Source organism: Scyliorhinus torazame, chromosome 9 (genome assembly GCF_047496885.1).
Source record: "Scyliorhinus torazame isolate Kashiwa2021f chromosome 9, sScyTor2.1, whole genome shotgun sequence".
Classification (NCBI taxonomy): domain Eukaryota; kingdom Metazoa; phylum Chordata; class Chondrichthyes; order Carcharhiniformes; family Scyliorhinidae; genus Scyliorhinus; species Scyliorhinus torazame.
Window position 1 is genome coordinate 53,830,724 of NC_092715.1, and position 13,785 is coordinate 53,844,508.

At 49.4% G+C, this 13,785-nt stretch overlaps 1 protein-coding gene across 25 annotated transcripts in view; it reads right to left on the reverse strand.

The window, feature by feature from the left end:
• LOC140429207 (sorbin and SH3 domain-containing protein 2-like) overlaps positions 1-13,785 on the reverse strand; it is a 1,121,994-nt gene that overhangs the window by 192,791 nt on the left and 915,418 nt on the right. The window lies entirely within an intron of this gene.

A 13,785-nucleotide genomic window follows, 5' to 3' on the forward strand; every position in this document is an offset into this window, starting at 1 on the left:
GGAAAGTAAGAGGACATTAGGACAGAGATAGGTTAGGTGAGTGGCTAAAGATCTGGCAAATGCAGTATAATGTAGGAAAATGTGAGGTTGCCCATTTTGGCAGGAACAACAAAAAAACATTTTATTTAAATGATAAGAGATTGCAGAGCTCTCAGATGCAGAGTCTGGGTGTTCTGGTGCATGAATCACAAAAGGTTAGCATGTAGGTGCATCAAGAAATTAGCAGAGCTAATGGGGCCACAGTGGCACAGTGGTTAACACTGCTACCCCAAAGTGCCAGGGACCCCGGTTCAATTCCGGCCTTGGGTCACTCTGTGTGGAGATTGCACTTTCTCCACATTCTGCGTGGATTTCCTCCAGGTGCTCCGGTTTCCTCCCACAGTCCAAAGATGTGCAGGTTGGATGGATTGCACAGGCTAATTAGAAGAGTAAGAGGTGCCTTGATTGACGTATCTAGAATCGTGAATGGTCCTCATAGGGTGGATTCGGAAAGGATGTTTCCTCTTATGGGTAAGTCCAGTACCCAGGGGCACTGATTAAAAATGAGGGTTCGCCCATTTAGGACAGAGATGTGGGATCATCCCTCATCTGTTCACGCTGACGGTGTCTTCGGCGCTCGCCGAAGGCGTTCCCCCGCCTTGGGTTTCCCACAACTGTGGTTTTGGTTCAATGGGAAATCCCATTTAAAGTGGCGGGACCAGCCCAAGGCACGCCACCTCCCGCCGACGAGAAACACGCCCTGGGGGGGGACAGAGAATCTCGCCTGAGGAGAATATCTTTCTCTCCGAGGGTTGTGTGACTTGTAACCATCTGCTTCAGAAGGCAGAGTAGACGGGGCCACTGAATATCTTTTAAGGTGGAGGTAGGTAGACGCTTGTTAGGTAAGGGAATCAAAAGGTTATCGGGGGTAGATGGGAATGTGGAATCAGAAAAACAAACGGGTCAGCTATGATCTTATAGAAAGATGGAGCAGGCTGGAGGGGCTGAATGGCCGACTGCTTCTATCTATATGGATATATTACACAGAATATACGGATTGGATATACAAATGTTATATGTTACATTGGACACAGATTCTATATATTATATAGGACATGCAGATTGGATTTATTACACAGGATATATAGATTGTTTAAATTATACTGGATATACTGATTGTATATATTAGATAGGATATATGGATTGTACATATTACAACAATATATATAGATTGGATATATTACAAGGATATACAGATTGTTTATATTACATAGGATATATGGTACAGAAACAGGCCATCTGGCCCGACCAGTCCATGCCGACCTCCTCCCATCTTTTCTCATCTAAATCTACCATCGTAGCCATCTATTGCCTTCTCCCTCACCTATCAAGTAATTCTTCCTCCATTCCCTTCGCATACAACAAAGGAGCTAAATTCAGCTATTTTAAAAATATTCATTCATGGTGGTCCCATCTCTTTTGCAATAACAGCAGTGCATGCAATTGATGCTGCTCCTGCCACCGGCCTCCAATTGCATCGCTAACTCACTCTCAATAAATAGTAAAGGCTCAGGCCGACCAGTGGAAGTAAGCAATTTGAGTACAAGGGAGGTGTGGGCTTGGGTAGGGTGCTTTCCAAGGGCTGATGCAGACTTGATGGGCTAACTGGCCTCCTTCTGCACTGTAAATTCTATGAAATGAAATCTATATAGAAACTATGCTGTGGAAGGTGATTAGTTCTGGAATCATGTGACATTTGATGGTCTCAGCAGTACAAACAGAAGACCGTGGAAGATAAGGATGGAGAACCCTTTTTAAAATCATTGGAGACTTGTCTTTGCACTTCATTGCAAAATCAAATCGCTGGGAGAAAAATCTTGACTGAGATTCAGAGAGTTAGGAAAAAATGACTTTTAGCCTGATTTAGATACATCTTGCGCTGAATGAAATGTTAGACTGTGCACACAGTGGGACAGTCTGACCTGCCAAAGGGGAGATATTTAATCACTGGTGCACCTTCCATCTGGTACCTGCACCTTGCCTCTTTGACATATCGACTGCCTCATTTCCGAAGCTGTTGCTTGCTGTTTGGCTGCTGGTTTAGAATGGAACCAGGACTTCCGGGTGCGGCGATGACCAGCTAAGTCGCACGTTTCGGCAGCTCCCGGTGGAACGGACTTTTGGGCTCTTAATAAGAGCCCCAACGGCAATTTTAACGGCTAGAAGCACTGTGCGGTAAACCAGAAGGGAATCCTCCCTGGAAACGGATGGAAAAAGGAGAGGGAAGTGGCCAGATTGCAGTGGATCCTTTGGAGCAGCGGCAAGGAAGGCAAGCAAGAACCAAGATGGCGACGGAAGGTGGCAGTTTAACATGGGGCCCTGAACAACAAGAGTTTTTGAAATGTTGCGTGGAAGAACTTAAAAAGGAAATGAAGAAGGAGCTGTTGGCCCCGATATTACAGGCGATCGAAGGGCTAAGGGATGAGCAAAAGACCCAGGAGCGGGAGCTTCGGGTCGTGAAGGCAAAGGCTGCCGAGAACGAGGACGATATACAGGGCCTGGTGGTGAAGACGGAGATGCACGAGGCACACCATAAATTCCTAGAGCCATAGTGGTGAGATTCCTCCGTTTTAAGGACAGAGAGATGGTCCTTAGATGGGCAAAGAAAACTCGGAGCAGTAGGTGGGAGAACGCGGTGATCCGCGTATATCAAGACTGGAGTGCGGAGGTGGCGAGAAGGAGGGCGAGCTTTAATCGGGCCAAGGCGGTGCTTCACAAAAAGAAGATAAAATTTGGAATGCTGCAACCGGCAAGACTGTGGGTCACATATCAAGGGAGGCACCACTACTTTGAGACGGCGGATGAGGCGTGGACTTTTATTGTGGAAGAAAAACTGGAAAAAGCGGGTTATTAAAAAAGAACGTTTGAAACAAAGTGGTGGGGCGAGTATGGGGGGCGAAGAGGGGGGAAAAAGGGGGGAAAGATGAGTTTTATGTTATTAATCCTGCGATACGGTAACTTTTCTCTCTTCCACAGGTGGTGGTGGAGGGAGGAAGGGAGGTGGAGGAGATGGGGCGTTGGCCATGGGGGGCGGGGCCAAAAGGGAAGCGCGGGCTTTGTTCCCGCGCTATGATAATCATGGCGGGAATAGGGAAGCAGGAAGGAGGGGGCGTCGCACGGTGCGAGCCGAGGTCACGGGGGGAAGCCGAGGTCGGCCAGAGTTTGCTGACTCCTGGGAGCAACATGGGGGGTGTAACTACGCTAGTGGGGGATCTAGCGGGGGGGTGGGAGGGGGGAGTTACTGGGTTGCTGCTGTTGGGGAGAGGGGGGAGCCGGAATGGGGTGGGGTGGGTGGGGGGGCACCGCCTGGGGGGGACACAGCTGCGTGGGAACCGGGTGAGGAGCTGGAAAAAGGGGATGGCTAATCGACAAGGGGGGGGGGGTAAAAAGCCCCCCAACCCGGTTGATCACGTGGAATGTGAGAGGGCTGAACGGGCCGATAAAGAGGGCACGAGTACTCGCACACCTTAAGAAACTTAAGGCAGACGTGGTTATGTTACAAGAGACGCACTTGAAACTTATAGACCAGGTTAGACTACGCAAAGGATGGGTGGGGCAGGTGTTTCATTCGGGGCTAGATGCGAAAAACAGGGGGGTGGCTATACTAGTGGGGAAGCGGGTTATGTTTGAGGCAAAGACCATAGTGGCGGATAGCGGGGGCAGATACGTGATGGTGAGTGGCAAATTACAGGGGGAGGCGGTGGTCTTGGTAAACGTATATGCCCCGAACTGGGATGATGTCAATTTTATGAGGCGCATGCTAGGACGCATCCCGGACCTAGAGGTGGGAAAGTTGGTAATGGGGGGAGATTTTAATACGGTGCTGGAGCCAGGGCTGGACAGGTCGAGATCCAGGACTGGAAGGAGGCCGGCTGCAGCCAAGGTGCTTAAAGATTTTATGGAGCAGATGGGAGGAGTAGACCCCTGGAGATTTAGTAGACCTAGGAGTAAGGAGTTTTCGTTTTTCTCCTATGTCCACAAAGTATATTCGCGAATAGACTTTTGGGAAGGGCATTGATCCCGAAGGTGAGGGGGACGGAGTATACGGCTATAGCCATTTCGGATCACGCTCCACATTGGGTAGACTTGGAGATAGGGGAGGAAACAGAAGGGCGTCCACCCTGGAGAATGGACATGGGACTAATGGCGGATGAGGGGGGGTGTCTAAGGGTGAGGGGGTGCATTGAAAAATACTTGGAACTCCATGATAACGGGGAGGTCCAGGTGGGAGTGGTCTGGGAGGCGCTGAAGGCAGTGGTTAGAGGGGAGCTGATATCAATAAGGGCACATAAAGGAAAGCAGGAGAGTAGGGAACGGGAGCGGTTGCTGCAAGAACGTCTGAGGGCGGACAGGCAATATGCGGAGGCACCGGAGGAGGGACTGTACAGGGAAAGGCAAAGGTTACACGTAGAATTTGACTTGCTGACAACGGGTACTGCAGAAGCACAGTGGAGGAAGGCACAGGGTGTTCAGTATGAGTATGGGGAGAAGGCGAGCAGGTTGCTGGCCCATCAATTGAGGAAAAGGGGAGCAGCGAGGGAAATAGGGGGAGTGAGGGATGAGGAAGGAGAGATAGAGCAGGGAGCGGAGAGAGTGAATGGAGTGTTCAAGGCATTCTATAAAAGATTATACGAAGCTCAGCCCCCGGATGGGAAGGAGAGAATGATGTGCTTCCTGAACCGGCTGGAATTCCCGAAGGTGGAGGAGCAGGAGAGGGTGGGACTGGGAGCACAGATCGAGATAGAGGAAGTAGTGAAAGGAATTAGGAGTATGCAGGCGGGGAAGGCTCCGGGACCGGATGGATTTCCAGTCGAATTTTATAGGAAATATGTGGACTTGCTTGCCCCGATACTGATGAGAACCTTTAATGAGGCGAAGGAAAGGGGACAGCTGCCCCCGACTATGTCAGAGGCAACGATATCGCTTCTCCTAAAGAAGGAAAAAGACCCGCTGCAATGCGGGTCCTATAGACCTATTTCCCTCCTAAATGTAGACGCTAAGATTCTGGCCAAGGTAATGGCAATGAGGATAGAGGATTGTGTCCCGGGGGTAGTCCATGAGGACCAAACTGGGTTTGTGAAGGGGAGACAGCTGAATACGAATATACGGAGGCTGCTAGGGGTAATGATGATGCCCCCACCAGAGGGGGAAGCGGAGATAGTGGTGGCGATGGATGCCGAGAAAGCATTTGATAGAGTGGAGTGGGATTATTTGTGGGAGGTGTTGAGGAGATTTGGCTTTGGAGATGAGTATATTAGATGGGTACAGCTGCTGTATAGGGCCCCGATGGTGAGCGTGGTCACGAATGGACGGGGGTCTGCGTATTTTCGGCTCCATAGAGGGACGAGGCAGGGATGTCCTCTGTCCCCATTATTGTTTGCACTGGCGATTGAGCCCCTGGCAATAGCATTGAGGGGTTCCAGGAAGTGGAGGGGAGTACTCAGGGGAGGGGAGGAACACCGGGTATCTCTGTATGCAGACGATTTATTGGTGTATGTGGCGGACCCGGCGGAGGGGATGCCAGAGATAATGCGGATTCTTGGGGAGTTTGGAGAATTTTCAGGATATAAGCTGAACATGGGGAAAAGTGAGCTGTTTGTGGTGCATCCAGGGGAGCAGAGCAGAGAAATAGAGGACTTACCGCTGAGGAAGGTAACAAGGGACTTTCGCTACTTGGGGATCCAGATAGCCAAGAATTGGGGTACATTGCATAGGTTAAACTTACAAAGAACAAAGAACAAAGAAATGTACAGCACAGGAACAGGCCCTTCGGCCCTCCAAGCCCGTGCCGACCATACTGCCCGACTAAACTACAATCTTCTACACTTCCTGGGTCCGTATCCTTCTATTCCCATCCTATTCATATATTTGTCAAGATGCCCCTTAAATGTCCCTATCGTCCCTGCCTCCACTACCTCCTCCGGTAGTGAGTTCCAGGCACCCACTACCCTCTGCGTAAAAGGTACGTTACCTGCGTAACGCGGTTGGTGGAACAGATGGAGGAGGACTTCAAGAGATGGGACATGGTATCCCTGTCACTGGCAGGGAGGGTACAAGCGGTTAAAATGGTGGTCCTCCCGAGATTCCTCTTTGTGTTTCAGTGCCTCCCGGTGGTGATCACGAAGGCTTTTTTCAAAAGGATTGAGAAGAGTATCATGAGTCTTGTGTGGGCCGGGAAGACCCCGAGAGTGAGGAAGGGATTTTTGCAGCGTAGTAGGGATAGGGGGGGGGCTGGCGCTACCGAACCTGAGTGAGTACTACTGGGCCGCCAACATCTCAATGGTATGTAAGTGCATGGGAGAAGAGGAGGGAGCGGCGTGGAAGAGATTGGAGAAGGCGTCCTGTAGGGGGACTTGCCTACAAGCCATGGTGACGGCGCCGTTGCCGTTCTCACCGAAGAAATACACCACAAGCCCGGTGGTGGTGGCTACTCTGAAAATTTGGGGGCAATGGAGTCGGCACAGGGGAAAGACGGGAGCCTCGGTGTGGTCCCCGATAAGAAATAATCATAGGTTTGCTCCGGGGAGAATGGATGGGGGATTTGGAACATGGCAAAGAGCAGGAGTAACACAATTGAGAGATCTGTTTGTAGATGGGACGTTTGCAAGTCTGGGAGCGCTGACCGAAAAATATGGGTTGCCCCAAGGGAATGCATTCCGGTATATGCAACTGAGGGCTTTTACGAGGCAACAGGTGAGGGAATTCCCGCAGCTCCCGACGCAGGAGGTGCAGGACAGAGTGATCTCAAAGACATGGGTGGGGGACGGTAAGGTGTCAGACATATATAGGGAGATGAGAGACGAGGGGGAGATTATGGTAGACGAGCTGAAAGGGAAATGGGAAGAAGAGCTGGGCGAGGAGATTGAGGAGGGGCTGTGGGCTGATGCCCTAAGTAGGGTAAACTCATCGTCCTCGTGTGCCAGGCTAAGCCTGATACAATTTAAGGTGTTACACAGGGTGCATATGACTGGAACACGGCTTAGCAAATTTTTTGGAGTAGAGGATAGGTGTGCGAGATGCTCGAAAAGCCCAGCGAATCACACCCACATGTTCTGGTCATGTCCGGCACGACAGGGGTTTTGGGTGGGGGTGACAAAGGTGCTTTCGAAGGTAGTGGGGGTCCAGGTCGAACCAAGCTGGGGGTTGGCTATATTTGGGGTTGCAGAAGAGCCGGGACTGCAGGAGGCGAGAGAGGCCGATGTTTTGGCCTTTGCCCGGCGCAGGATACTGTTGATGTGGAAGGAAGCCAAGCCCCCGGGTGTGGAGACCTGGATAAATGACATGGCAGGGTTTATAAAGCTGGAACGGATTAAGTTCGTCCTAAGGGGATCGGCTCAAGGGTTCACCAGGTGGTGGCAACCGTTCGTCGAATACCTCACAGAAAGATAGAGGGAATGGAAAAGAAGAAGACAGCAGCAGCAGCCCAGGGGGGCGGGGGGGGGGGAACCAGAAGGACTCTCAGGGATGTTAATATATAAGTATAATATGTACAGGTTGTTGTTATAGATAATTGTATATTGGACTGTTAAAACATATTTTTGGAGAATATTTATCTGGGACAAGGCAGTTGCCATTTAGTTTTGTTTTTGTTTATATATTATTTATTTCTTGTTTATAAAACTGGCCATTGTTATTTATATTGTTATATTACTGTGTAAAGGATACACAATGTACTGTGATGGTTGGCCAAAAATCTTCAATAAAATATATATATTTTTTTTTAAATAGAATGGAACCAGAGTACAGGCCAAATATATCTGATGACAGCAGCTGCACAGGAGGAAGATGCGCCATCATTTCCAGATACAAGGAAGTTTTTGTTTTTGATTACCTGATAGAATACTTCAACAAGTTACATTTCCATAGCATTCCGCACATCTCACAATGTTTCAGCAGGTTCAAAGCTAATTTAGTGCCAATTTGACAATGTCAATATGTTCACAGAGATATTGGGCTGAATTCTTCCGCCCCGCCCGCCACAAGATCGCTGTGGGCGAGACGCGGATAATGGAAAGGTCCATTGACCTCGAGCTGGATTTTCTAGTTGTCGGGCGGGTGCGACGGGAGAATCCCAACCATTGAGTGTTGGAACCAGAAATGCCCCACAAGATTTCTTTTACGCTTTTGCTCATGGGATGTGGATGTTGCTGGCTAGGTCAGCATTTATTGCCCATCCTTAACGGCCCTTGTGAAGGGTGATGGTAAGATGCCTTTTTGAACCATTGCACTCTGTGTGATGTAAGTACACCCACAGTGCTGCTAGGGAGGGAGTCCCATGATTTTGACCCAGCGACAGTTAAGGAACGGCAATATATTTCTAAGTCAGCATGGTGTGTGGCTTGGAGGAAAATTTGCAGGTGATGGTTTTCCCATGTGTTTGCTGCCCTTGTCAATATTAGTGAGAGGCAGCACGGTTTTGTGAAGGGGAGGTCGTGTCTCACTAACTTGATAGAGTTTTTCGAGGAGGTCACTAAGATGATTGATGCAGGTAGGGCAGTAGATGTTGTTTATATGGACTTCAGTAAGGCCTTTGACAAGGTCCCTCATGGTAGACTAGTACAAAAGGTGAAGTCACACGGGATCAGGGGTGAACTGGCAAGGTGGATACAGAACTGGCTAGGCCATAGAAGGCAGAGGGTAGCAATGGAGGGATGCTTTTCTAATTGGAGGGCTGTGACCAGTGGTGTTCCACAGGGATCAGTGCTGGGACCTTTGCTCTTTGTAGTATATATAAATGATTTGGAGGAAAATGTAACTGGTCTGATTAGTAAGTTTGCAGACAACACAAAGGTTGGTGGAATTGCGGATAGCGATGAGGACTGTCTGAGGATACAGCAGGATTTAGATTGTCTGGAGACTTGGGCGGAGAGATGGCAGATGGAGTTTAATCCGGACAAATGTGAGGTAATGCATTTTGGAAGGGCTAATGCAGGTAGGGAATATACAGTGAATGGTAGAACCCTCAAGAGTATTGAAAGTCAAAGAGATCTAGGAGTACAGGTCCACAGGTCATTGAAAGGGGCAACACAGGTGGAGAAGGTAGTCAAGAAGGCATACGGCATGCTTGCCTTCATTGGCCGGGGCATTGAGTATAAGAATTGGCAAGTCATGTTGCAGCTGTATAGAACCTTAGTTAGGCCACACTTGGAGTATAGTGTTCAATTCTGGTCGCCACACTACCAGAAGGATGTGGAGGCTTTAGAGAGGGTGCAGAAGAGATTTACCAGAATGTTGCCTGGTATGGAGGGCATAAGCTATGAGGAGCGATTGAATAAACTCGGTTTGTTCTCACTGGAACGAAGGAGGTTGAGGGGCGACCTGATAGAGGTATACAAAATTATGAGGGGCATAGACAGAGTGCATAGTCAGAGGCTTTTCCCCAGGGTAGAGGGGTCAATTACTAGGGGGCATAGGTTTAAGGTGAGAGGGGCAAAGTTTAGAGTAGATGTACGAGGCAAGTTTTTTACGCAGAGGGTAGTGGGTGCCTGGAACTCACTACCGGAGGAGGTAGTGGAAGCAGGGACGATAGGGACATTTAAGGGGCATCTTGACAAATATATGAATAGGATGGGAATAGAAGGATACGGACCCAGGAAGTGTAGAAGATTGTAGTTTAGTCGGGCAGTATGGTCGGCACGGGCTTGGAGGGCCGAAGGGCCTGTTCCTGTGCTGTACATTTCTTTGTTCTTTGTTCTTTTGTTGTCCTAGTTCTAGTTGATAGCAGTCATGGGTTTGGAAGTTGCTGCCTAAGGAACATTGGTGAGTTACTGCAGTGCATCTTGTAGATGCTGCACCTTAACCTTCCACCGATCATCCTCGATTCTACCCATATCATCCTTGTCCTGCCCTCAATTTCCCTCAACTCTAGGGGCTTCACCCTTGATCGCTCCACAATCATGCTTGAACTACTGATGGCAGATATCGACCTTCCCTGTAGAGTCCAGTTTCTTCCCCCTGTCCCCCACAAGCTCAGTGAATCAGTGCCTCCTGGACACAGCCTCCCCGAACAGGCGCCGGAATGTGGCGACTAGGGGCTTTTCACAGTAACATCATTTGAAGCCTACTTGTGACAATAAGCGATTTTCATTTCATTCATTTTTTTTTCAACAAAGCTCCACATCCAAGGAAAGAAGCAACTTCTACTCAGCCCCACGCCACCAGGAAGACGACCTGACACCACCTTTAACCAGTGTTGAGTTTTAAAGCACCCGTTTTTCGTTTGCTGCACACTTCATTCCAAAGGCAGAATTTAATCTGGTGAAACTGTGTTTTAAGGATTGTGCAATGCATGCTAATGTATTAAAAAGAGGTTCCCACTGATGGTCACTGGGAAGCATTATCCACCCTCAACGCACTGCCACCTTAATAAGCAACATCTATCCTGCTGTAGGGAAGCTGACATTTTGCCTTCCGCGAGCTAAATATCCCTCACCCGCCTCATTTCCCACTCCCGGAACTTCACAGGATTCCGCCCATACACTCAAACGGAAAGACCCTGAAGGATGGATAAACTAGTGGTTCAAATATATAAATAATCAAAAGTTCCAACACAACAACAAAGTGGGACTTCTGTGCCCTCCCTCCCACCCCCCACCTCAGTGGAAGGCAGGCTTGCCCTCGGGGAAGGCCTGCCTCCGGGAGTTGTTGGCCAGTTCAGCAGATTGAAGGAGCACGAGGATAATGGATAGCTGCCACACAAAGGCAACCCCCAGAGTTTCAGGGTGCGGATGGATCCTGGAGCCCATCGGGGTTGGAAGGCAGAGAGCGCAGAAGGAAGGGTGGGGGTGATCTATTTTGGGGGAGGGGTGATTTCCACTTCCTTCCCACCCTTTTCAGGTAGGCCACAGCAAAATGGCCTGCCCACTCCTGCCTGACTGCCAGCCGTATTATGCTGTGGGCCGCATATTAGCTAGCTCAACAGGCTTGTTAACAAGCCTAATAGACTTTTAGTCATTTATTTACATATGACAGATGCGCTGCCCTCGTGGTAAACTTGTACATGGCAATGGCTATGCCACAGTGAGACTAGTGTGTGTCTTTTTAGAGGAGGAAGATTTAATAATAATAATCATCTAACACAGTATGTAGATTGTCCGACCAGAGGAGGGGCAATATTGGATTTAGTACTGGGTAATGAACCAGGGCAAGTGATAGATTTGTTAGTGGGGGAGCATTTTGGAGATAGTGACCACAATTCTGTGACTTTCACTTTAGTAATGGAGAGGGATAGGTACGTGCAACAGGGCAAGGTTTACAATTGGGGGAAGGGTAAATACGATGTTGTCAGACAAGAATTGAAGTGCATAAGTTGGGAACATAGGCTGGCAGGGAAGGACACAAGTGAAATGTGGAACTTGTTCAAGGAACAGGTGCTACGTGTCCTTGATATGTATGTCCCTGTCAGGCAGGGAAGAGATGGTCGAGTGAGGGAACCATGGTTGACAAGAGAGGTTGAATGTCTTGTTAAGAGGAAAAAGGTGACTTATGTAAGGCTGAGGAAACAAGGTTCAGACAGGACATTGGAGGGATACAAGATAGCCAGGAGGGAACTGAAGAAAGGGATTAGGAGAGCTAAGAGAGGGCATGAACAATCTTTGGCGGGTAGGATCAAGGAAAACCCCAAGGCCTTTTACACATATGTGAGAAAAGGTGCAAAGAAGATTTACCAGGATGTTGCCTGGAATGGAGAGTAGGTCTTACGAGGAAAGGTTGAGGGTGCTAGGCCTTTTCTCATTAGAACGGAGAAGGATGAGGGGCGACTTGATAGAGGTTTATAAGGTGATCAGGGGAATAGATAGAGTAGATAGTCAGAGACTTTTTCCCCGGGTGGAACAAACCATTACAAGGGGACATAAATTTAAGGTGAAAGGTGGAAGATATAGGAGGGATATCAGAGGTAGGTTCTTTACCCAGAGAGTAGTGGGGGCATGGAATGCACTGCCTGTGGAAGTAGTTGAGTCGGAAACATTAGGGACCTTCAAGCAGCTATTGGATAGGTATATGGATTACAGTAAAATGATAGTGTAGATTTATTTGTTCTCAAGGGCAGCACGGTAGCATTGTGGATAGCACAATTGCTTCACAGCTCCAGGGTCCCAGGTTCAATTCCGGCTTGGGTCACTGTCTGTGCGGAGTCTGCACGTCCTCCCCGTGTCTGCGTGGGTTTCCTCCGGGTGCTCCGGTTTCCTCCCACAGTCCAAAGATGTGCGGGTTAGGTGAATTGGCCAATGATAAATTGCCCTTAATGTCCAAATTGCCCTTGGTGTTGGGTGGAAGTGTTGAGTTTGGGTAGGGTGCTCTTTCCAAGAGCCGGTGCAGACTCAAAGGGCCGAATGGCCTCCTTCTGCACTGTAAATTCAATGTTAATCTATGATTAATCTAGGACAAAGGTTCGGCACAACATCGTGGGCCAAAGGGCCTGTTCTGTGCTGTATTTTTCTATTTTTTCTATTTTCTATAATAATCTTTATTGTCACAAGTAGGCTTACTGCAATTAAGTTACTGTGGAAATCCCCTAGTCGCCATACTCTGGTGCCTGTTCGGGTACATGGAGGCAGAATTCAGAATGTCCAAATTACCTAACAGCACGTCTTTCGGGACATGTGGGAGGAAACCGGAGCACCCGGAGGAAACCCACGCAGACTCAGGGAGAACGTGAAGACTCCGCACAGACAGTGACCCAAGCCGGGAATCGAACCCGAGACCCTGGCACTGTGAAGCAACAGTGCTAACCACTGTGCTACCATTCCACCCATTAAAGCAAAAGGGAGCATGGAGCAGGATTCATCAGGAAGATATCAAAAATGATAAACTTTGTCTCTTGAGTATAGACTCGAGAGGCTTGGGCTAGTTTCACTGGTGTGGAGAAACTCAAAGAGACAGATTGAACAGAAATTCTAAAATTATGAAAGATTTTATGCTGGTTAGCGAGACAGGGATGAGGGCTGTCAGTTTAGAATGATGACAAAGGAAATGAGGGGAGAAAAGTTTTATTTTTAATGAGGTCTGAATTGCTTTGCCAAGGGGTGCAGTTAAGGCAGAGACCAGCACATCTTTTAAGCAAGAAGCGGATAAGGATTTGAAGCGGAGGAAATGCAGCATTTTCGGGTGTTAGTGGGCTTACTGTTGTTCTGCTCTGGCAAGGTGACAGCAATGACATAATGGCTGAATAGTCTTGTTCTCTGCTCTGTTTCTTTGGTTCCATGGACAGGTGCAGAGTGAAGCTAGCAAGTCTATAAAATGCTGACAGTGTTCGCGCCGTCGTGAATGCCGACGAGGTTCACGACGGCGCGAAACGGCCCCTATCCCGACCGATTCAGGGCCCGATAATGGGCTAGGAGCGGTGCCGCGTCATTTACGCGTGCCAGGCTTTGGCGCCGTGTAAAGGCGGCGCCGCATACATGACGCGGCCGGCGCCTCATAACGTCACCCGCGCATGCATGGTTGCCGTCCTCTCCGAGTCCGCCCGCAAGAAGATGTCCGACGGATCTTGCGGGGCTGCAGAAGAAAGGAGGTCCTCCTTCAGAGAGGCCGGCCCGACGATCGGTGGGCACCGATCGCGGGCCAGACCCCATTTGAGGCCCTCCCGGTGCAGGATCCCACCCCCTCCCCCCCGCAGGCCGCCCCCCCCAGCGTTCCCGCGCAGTTCCCGCCGGCAGCGACCAGGTGTGGACGGCGCCGGATGGACCCGCCGTTCTGGGCAGGCCGCTCGGCCCATCCGGCACTGTGAATCGCGGGGGTACCAGT